The sequence below is a fragment of the Larimichthys crocea genome, chromosome II (genome assembly GCF_000972845.2).
Source record: "Larimichthys crocea isolate SSNF chromosome II, L_crocea_2.0, whole genome shotgun sequence".
Taxonomy (NCBI): domain Eukaryota; kingdom Metazoa; phylum Chordata; class Actinopteri; family Sciaenidae; genus Larimichthys; species Larimichthys crocea.
The window spans coordinates 13,343,055-13,352,127 of NC_040012.1; positions in this window are offsets into that span (position 1 = coordinate 13,343,055).

Consider the following 9,073-nt stretch of genomic DNA (forward strand, 5'->3'; position numbering starts at 1 on the left):
TTATGTGAGTTGTTTTTCTGAGCTTTTTGTAATCCAAACTGTTTCTAAGAAGTCACACTTCCCATCAACTCTGCAACAAATAGCTCATACAAGAGGAGAAGAGGTTTCACTATCCGCCAGGCGCCAGAGAAAGATGAAGATGCACAATTCAAAATGAATATAAAGATAGGATATATGGACTACCTCCTGCACAGCCTGCATGCAGTCTGTACACACTGTTTCTATGTAAATTCTGAGAATGTGGCTCAGTTAGGTTCAGGTGTAATTACGGCATGGATGTCAGTGAACTGGTAAACAGAAGCTGCATAGACCTGCATGGCTGAAAGACAATCTGACAGGAAGCCGCTCTTGACCACAACCTGAGATTAAGTGGCTGGAAGTCTGAGACCTGCTCCTGAAAGCCGATGCAGTGCTGTGGGTCTTTGCAAGTCTGTGTGTGTGTGTGTTCTTGTATATATGTCTAAGTGAGGACTAAGTTTTAGATCTTGGGAATGAACGTTTTGACTGGATTGGAAGACTCGGGTGAAGAGTTAGGGTTGTAATTAGGTTTAGGGATAGGATTGGGCATACTGAATGGGCTGTGTCTATGATTAAGTTTTGTAACTGATTAAAGAAATAGTCTGACCTTTTGGGAAATATACATATTTGCTTTCTTGGCTGGGAGCAGTAACTTCCTGGAGTCCCAGATGGTTGCCTGGCAACCTCACAGTAATCACAAGACTCCAGTTAGTCACTGTTCGCTACCAAAGAATAGCTCAACACATGTAAAACTGTAACTTGCTGCTTTTTTTCAGCTTGGTGTAAGAACATGTTAATTGGTGAGCTTTAGAGAAGCTGGTAGGTGGATTTATTTTATATTTTTAAACAGAGCTAAGTAAAAAAAAATGTCTTTTTTGTATTATTTCTGTCAGTCAGGTCAGCCATAGACTACAAAGTATGCAGTTTGAGTTTCCCAACTCCTCCTGTCCACATGCCAAAGAGTCCTTGGCGAAGACACTGAACCACAAATTGTTCTCGATGGGCAGGCCCATACTTTGCAGGGTCTGTGAGCATGTGTCAAAAGGTTGAATGAATGTGAATTTAATTGGACTAAGTCACTATACAAATGTACTAGACTTGTGGCTGAGACATGTAGTTGATTTGTTGACAATAAAGGTGTATTTTCTTGCAAATAAAGTATATTTGGATTTGAACAGTTCAAATAGCTCGTATGGCTTTGTAGTCGTTCCTCGTCTTTGTTACAAATAGGTTTTTGAAAAGTGGCTCAATCTCTAAAGTGCTCCTCACCAATAAGTCAGGCACTACAAATGTATTTTAGAGTTGTCATATGACCCGTGTTCCTACAGGCAACTGTGTTAAGTAATTCCAGGCGAAGTGGAGGAGTGAAAATTAATGTCAAGGGCCGGGGTATTGCTGCTGCTGTCTGTATTCAGTCTTATGTCACTCCAACCTCATGTCAGCCCTTCAGCAGCCCACACATCATTAAGTCAAGGAGGTTTTTAAGCTGATAGTGGTGCTTCCCCTGGTCATTCAGGTCATTATCACTACAGGGCTTGGCTTTCCACATGCTGCCAGACTTTTGGAGAACGTACACTTCCAACCCCTGAGATTCTCAGGTCCATTAAATCAGTGGCGGCTCAGAACAGAGATTTATTTATCACTCCACAGCCCATGTGGTCAACTTTGTGATATTCTAATGTGGAAAGGGGAAAGCCAACTGGGAGAAAAATTGGATTTCCAGCAAGAAGTCTATGATTTATTTTATGTCTAGATTGCTGTTTCAGAGGTGGTGATGGAATAAATAAGTCATATGCAAAATTGTAAATCTCGTTTTGAAATAAACTTCTGTATTCTTGCCTTGTTAGTATTAAAACTGTAGGAACTTTGGATGTTTTTTCCAAAGGCAGAAATCCCAAATCTTGTTAAATCAAGTCAAACATTTTTGTAAGTTTTCAGAAGATTTAAAAAGCAATGGCTGCAGCAGATTACAAAAGATACCCCCACCACTTAAGGCTGACCTATATCCTGCCACGCTGTATGTCTATTTTTTGTATGCCCCATGTGAATTTAGCTTAATCTAAATAAAGTACTTATAGACCACAGAGACTGAAACAAGATCTGAAAATGCAGTGCAAGATTCACAGTGCTATCACATACCATCTGAGAGGAAATGCTTTATTGATCATAGGATAGGAACACTGATACTTACTAATGGTCAGCTGATTTCTTGTTCTAAAGATGTAATTCAGTACAGATAATCATTCAGCTGACTTGATGGCATAGAGAACAGAGAGCACAGTAATTATAAATAAACTCTTCACCATTATTTCCACCACAGTTCTGCCCCATTTGTGCAGAGAAAGTACAGAAATAAACAACGCACCAATACAGAAAGGGATTGATTTGTATTTATAGTGAATCTTTCTTTTCGAAATTGGATCATGAGTTAAGTTGTTGAACATTTTATTATGTTTCCAAAGGATTTATCACACCTGCAGATTACTAAAGTGATACCAGACTTTGGAGAAAGTTCACTGAAAGCTCTCTTCTTCTTCTTCTTCTTCTTCTTCTTCTTCTTCTTCTTCTTATATCGTAGGTTTGTCTGTCTGTTGTGATGAAAGTACACAGCTGGGTCATGAGTGCATACATAGACAACACACACAAAAAAAAAGCAGAACATCATGAAGCATATTTGCCATGCAGATTTCCCTCATTCATCCTCCCCCACTCTATTTCATCTGGCTGGTTTCCAATTGATTTGGTTTCATTGTAGGTCCTGGTCCAAAACCTCCACTGCACTTGAGCATTCCCACAATGGTATAACAACTGTAATTGGTCTCCTGCGGCTTTAGAGCCCCTCGCCTGTTTCTTCCATTAACACCACCACAGAGCTGCCAGGCTGCTGTCCATGGTGCTGATCTGTAAATGATGGCTTTGTGATGGAGGTTGCCTCCATGCTGCTCCGTCCTCCGTCACACACACAAACTACTTTATACTTTTTCCTGTCTTATGAATAACTGCTTTTGTGGAAGTCACAAAAACATGTTACAAAACCATGAAATGATCTTTTTGTAGTTATGAAAGGGGAGACAGAAAGCTTCACCTGAATGTGATCCAACAATAACAAGAATGGCTGTGTGGCGTTCTTAGCAAAATATTGACGCGCATTTTGAATTATTTATAACAGTAAAGTTGAATGGACTTATGTATACAAAGTACACATACCTGGCATTGCTGTTTTTTTTATTATCTGCCTTAAAGGGAGGAGATATGTGTGTTTTGTGTTGCCTCCTTCCTATTTCGCCAACGCAGCCCAATGGGGAATTGTCATACCTAAACTGCGTTCTTTGGGTATTATACACTATATTTCTACTGTTCAATTATTTATGGCCCTCACACCAGTGAAATGCAGCAATTTCTTCCTATATTGTCCACAGAGAGTTGTGTCAAGGTTGTCTTTACTGTCATCAGTCCTGTTTCTGGGTGTTATGTTTGATTTGTGATCATAGCACAGGTCTGCAGGGGAAAAGAGGAAGGAAGAAGTAAAAAAAAAACAAAAAAAAAACTGTTCTACTCCTAAAATGTACCCAAATGTCTTTGACTAAATATCAATCAAATTGTTCTCATTAACAAAAGACACGTCTGTCCTTTGTTCACTTTAATTAGCAGCTGCAGCTGAAGTTAGAAAAAACTCCCCAGCCCCGGATCATTAGTATTTGCCAAATGCGCCACCACTTTGCTCCCTGTGGTTTCACTAAATTCACACCAGTCTCTGTAATGAACTCTTTTGCATCTCTACCTCATTAGGCTTACGGGAAGAAAAAAAAAAGTATTAACCGCTGAGGGGCCAGAAGGTGACATAGTCTCATCTTTGATCACCATCCACCCTTAAAAGCGTCTAATTGCTGGCTTGATGCGGAAGTTTTTGACCTGAAACAGAGTCAGAGGGCAAAAGACGCACAGGCTTTTTTCGACACGCTGCTTTGAACTGTATGAACTGATTGTGTTTGCCCCTCTTAACTTGTTACAACCCAAACTGAAAATATTCTGACACACTGAACGGGGCGTGAACATTTCTTTAAAAAAAAAGAGGCTCCTATTCAACTAAGTGGATTCAAACTGGAGAGATAAACGTGGACACTGAAGGGATTGCAGCGGCTCCTCTCTCCTGGGAACTGACACACGTATGTAATTTGCTGATAAAGCTGCAGCTCACTTTTTCTTATATGAATGCGTTATTCTGATTCAGAGCACCAAACCTGCTCATTTCAAGCAACACCTCTGCACAAAAGGAAAAAAAAAAGAAACTTCACTTCGTGTTGACCGGAAACTTTCTGCTTATAATCCATCTTACTGGCTGTCGGCGCGCAGGCACAAAGCGCACAATGTACAGCCCAGCATACTCAGAGGCTGCGCCTATAGCGCTTTGATTCACCATTGGACAACTCGTTTACATAGCTTTACTACAGGTGGGTGGCGTTTCATGTCGCTCGGTGCTGGAATAACTCTGGAGCTCAGCCGCATGCAATAATGAGAACGTCTCCATACGAGGCTTTTCAACGGGCAGGTTTTTAGGAGAAATAAGAAAAAGGCGCAGATATTCTCGTGGTTGCGTGGTTGTGTGTGTGTGTTAGAGAGAGAGAGGGAGTGTGTGTACGAGGAAAGAGAGAGAGAGAGAGAGAGAGAGAGAGAGAGAGAGAGAGAGTCAAAGTTGTGTTCACTCGGCTTCAGGGGAATATTTCTGTATTGCAGACCTTTGCTATATGGGACCATGAACTCATCAGCAGGTGCAGGAAACTATCGCAGGGGATCCATCAAAGGAGAGAAGGTAATTTATATTTTAAAACCTCCTCTTTTTCTTACTCACATACAGCCGGGATCTCTTTTATAGGCATGGGATTTAAAAAATCCACCGTGGCCATTTGGCACAGTGTTATTGGAGTACTTCTGAAGGAAGACGATTTTATCTCCTTTGGCCAGGACTGAAAAGGGAGACGGTCAGAGTCGTGTTACGCGTTGTTTGGATGTCGAGGTGTTGCTGTTTTCCGGGTGTTTTATCTTGATTTCAAACTTTGAGGCACTTTCCTCTGATTACATCAAGTGTTTCCTTTCTGTGTCTCATTGCACATGTTTCAGTATTCTGTATTTAAGTGCAGGGTCACATTTATCTATCTGTTTGTTTGTTTTTTCTTTTTCTGGAGACACTATTCTACAACACATCCTTCTGCTTGTGCCAAGGCAGGAAATGTGTATTCCTTTGTTGTTTTCCACTTACTTTCAGAAGTTAAGGCTCAATAGACCAAATCGTTTGATGCGATTGTTTTTCATGACCTAAATTGAGTGTCTGTTTACAGCTTGTTCTGTCAAGCCGATCAGGTTGTCCTGATAAGAGCATGGTTATCATTTTCTATTCCCTTACAGCTCTGACTTGATGCTTTTACCAACTCTGTACATCTGACAGATTGTGTATCACCTACTCGATGTTCTCACAGAGAAACATCATAAATCAACCCATAGGGGTACAAAAAAGCAAAAAGAAACAAACAGCAAAAACATCTTGTCTGCTAAGTAATGCCCCCGCAATAGCACTCCCATAATACTATTTCCGAGCAACACTCACATAAAAGATCCAAAGTTGTCTTGAATTACTCAGGCAGACGCATCGATTGCGGTTTCAATAAGGGACAAAAATATGGTGAAGCATGAATCACTTTCCCTGCGTGTGTTAACTCTGTATGAGGAGGAGATGTGAACATTTTAAATTGTGACAAATCTGTCTGCCTCTAGGGGGCATGTCATCCCCAAAAATGCTTTCAGACTTTCAGATCCCAGGCTGTATATAGTAGGCTATTTCTAGGTATTTCTGTCAGCTGAATGAGACCTGTAGTGCCACACGTACATTTGACTTTTAAAAAAACATATTCTTTGTTGTCTTAGATAAAAGAAAAACATATCTCCCTTGTCACTAACAAGTAGTTAGGATGTAGAAAGCTCAGTGTTTTGCCCCATCAGTGAGTTCATTTAATCATATTTGGATGGCACAGTTTTGTTGTTATGTTATGTTTGGTGTAATAGTCTGGTCAAATGAGAATGTGTGGCTGCTTTCTGTGGGGATTAACTCATTTGTCAGTGCAACTGTATTTGACTGACTCTTGATCATCTTATCATCCCATGCTGGAGTTAGTTTGCCCTCTGCTGGAAGCTCAAAGTTGCACACTGACTGGAGATCAAGCTTCCTTCTTTTCCAGTTTGTCAGCATCTTGACAGTTTTTTTCTCTTCTTACTTATAGGCTTTACAAGCCCCCCAGTCAGTTCTGTCTGTACATTCCACATTTCTGCTGACACCGTTTACAACTCAAAGTTTCTGGGCTGACGGGCACGGCCTGTTAAATTCTTGCATGATATGTGGTCAATTTGCATAGAAAAGAAATCATTAAGTCTGGCTGTGGATATCTAAGCTGCCCTCCCTTTTCAGAGAATAGAGCAAATTTGGAGAAAATGCAGACGTGGCTTCACTAAAATTCATTACGCCTGATTGGATATCATGATCTTGCCCCTGAGAATGAGAGAACTCTGACTTACAGAGACTTGCCAGCTGAATCTGCATGGATAGATTAATGGATAGTAACTGCAGCAACTTTGAATAGGTTACAGTTGAAGAATAAAAGTTCATTTTTCAAGTCAGTTTTTCAAGGGCCTTTACACTGTACAACTTCTATCAAATCTCTTGGATGGGGGGACATGCAATGGATGTTGTGTGCAGAATAAACTAATAGAGTAAAATTACAGTAAAGACAATAAAGATGACAAAACTAAAGATAAATCATATAAATAAACATATATGAGGAATATAATAGCAACTTCGGGTATCACCAAACAGACCTGAGCCACACAACCTCCTTTTCAACATTGAAACTTTGAAAGAGGACAGATTAAATAAACACATAAGAGTAAATCATAAGAGTAAAGTCCACCATTCACACAGGTAGGCGAAAAGAACAGACACACAGAGGGAGGGAGGGACAAAGGAAAGGCTGAATCCCCTGGAGGATGAAAGTCTAGGTCCAAACAGCTGAGGCCCCGACAGCTAGAGAGAGATCCCAGGATGGCTGATGGTCCAGCACAGAGAAACTTGAGTGAAAAGAGAGGCCACTGAAAAGAAACTAGGGAGAAGAAGCGAGAGAGATGTTATGGGGATTTTTCAAGAGTGACCCTTCAATAAGAAAGACTGGATTCAGAGCATCAAAGTTGAATTTATTATTCTTGTACAAGAAGGAGCATTTAACAGTGCAACACACAAAAGGGGTTACAGAGGAAACGGCTCCTCGAAGCACCTTGGCAGTTAGTTCTTATACATTCTCTAATGGGCTGTCTCGGACACCTCCCCATAGATACAGGTAACGTCATAATGTCTTTTTTAGTTCTTTGATCAGTAACCATGCAGGATGTTTCTTTTGTCCAAATAATTCCTCCCTAACCTGTCTCCAACCTTTGTGAATTACCTGAACTTCATTTATAGTTGAACTCAATCTCTCCCTGCCAGCCTCAGCAAAACAAAGAGGAAAATGGGAAATCATACCAGACGTGCAAAAAACAGGATACACACATTGTATGAATTAAAAACACCCGGACCCCAGTATAATCCTAATTTCTATAACAAGAGATATCTACTATTTTTTCCTCACAGAGATTTCAAAATCACAGGACATTACAACAATTATGGCATTTCAAGCTTTTAACCCCATTAAATCATCTAATAAACCACCACATGTCACTTATACTCAAGCATTTTTTTAGGAGTTAAAATTATGCTTTGGTAATTTATAATAAGAACGATGCAGCTTTAGCTGGGAGATGCACTGAGCACTGACTACTTTAGATTAGTGGTTGTTACCAGAACTTACCATGTGATATACTGTGCACTAAAACGTGCATGTTCTACCTGCAATTTTTAGTTGAGGTACATTACGGTGTCAATGACTGTTGCCCACGATTATCCTGCATTTAGCCTTTTGCTTTGTTTGTTGTCATATTGTAAGATGCTGCTGCTGCTGATGTGGTGGAGTGTTTCTGATGTTGTCTGTGCTGTGTCAAAAGTGCTCTGTGGAAACAAGGTTGTTACATCTACCTGTATGTTTGCTGTTTCTCCTATCTTGTAGTGGTTTAGGATACTGCACCTGTTTTAATACAACAAACTGCCATCAACAACCTTCCATCATTTCATCCATCATTTTTTATTCATAATTCAAAGTGCATTCTCCTTTCAAGATTTTTAAATGCATTTACATCAGATGGAAAGGTTACTCTGTATCATTTAATCATATTTAGACTTGGCCCAGATTGAATCAGTGGCATCCATTTGTATTTCCTATACCACAGGGCAGAAAATAAACTTCATATTTTGCCTCACAGTGACTTGTCTCATCTGTTGTGGTGGCTGCCTCTGGTGTTGCCCATTGTCTGACGTTTTCAAGGCCAGTACCTTTCTCCTGAGTCTAGACTTCCATCATTTGCATTTACTAAGAAACCCAGAGGCTGCTGACACCGCTCTCTGTTTCCAAGTTACGGATGGTATTGTTTCATTCTCTGCAGATATATCCACACTCCAGTAACTGTCTAAAATGTTCAGGCTCTCAGTTGCATGTCTGTGGGGTCATGTTGCGTGTTCTTAAACAAGTATATTTTGTGTGTTATCAGGGAACACAATCATAACTTTAATCTGTTTGATCAGGTAAGTTTTGAGTGAACCTTTATCAGAGCTGTTTGAAAGTGTGTGTCAAAGATTCACTGCCACCCTGAGCTGAATGTTAATGTTCCCTGGAGTAGAATTGTACAGACAAACTTTCACTCAAACGATTTGTATGCAGCAGGAATATGTACGGATGAAATGCCTTTCAAATGCATTCTGTATTCATCTAGTGAGCTTCTATGTTTCTGCATTGAACCATTGCACTTTGAATCAGCTGCTTAAAATGTTTGTATTGCTGCCCACAGCCACTATTAGCCGGAAGAAAATTACTTTCATTTTCCTGGTGTGTGCACACAAACTTAGTACGTGCACATCTCGGTATCA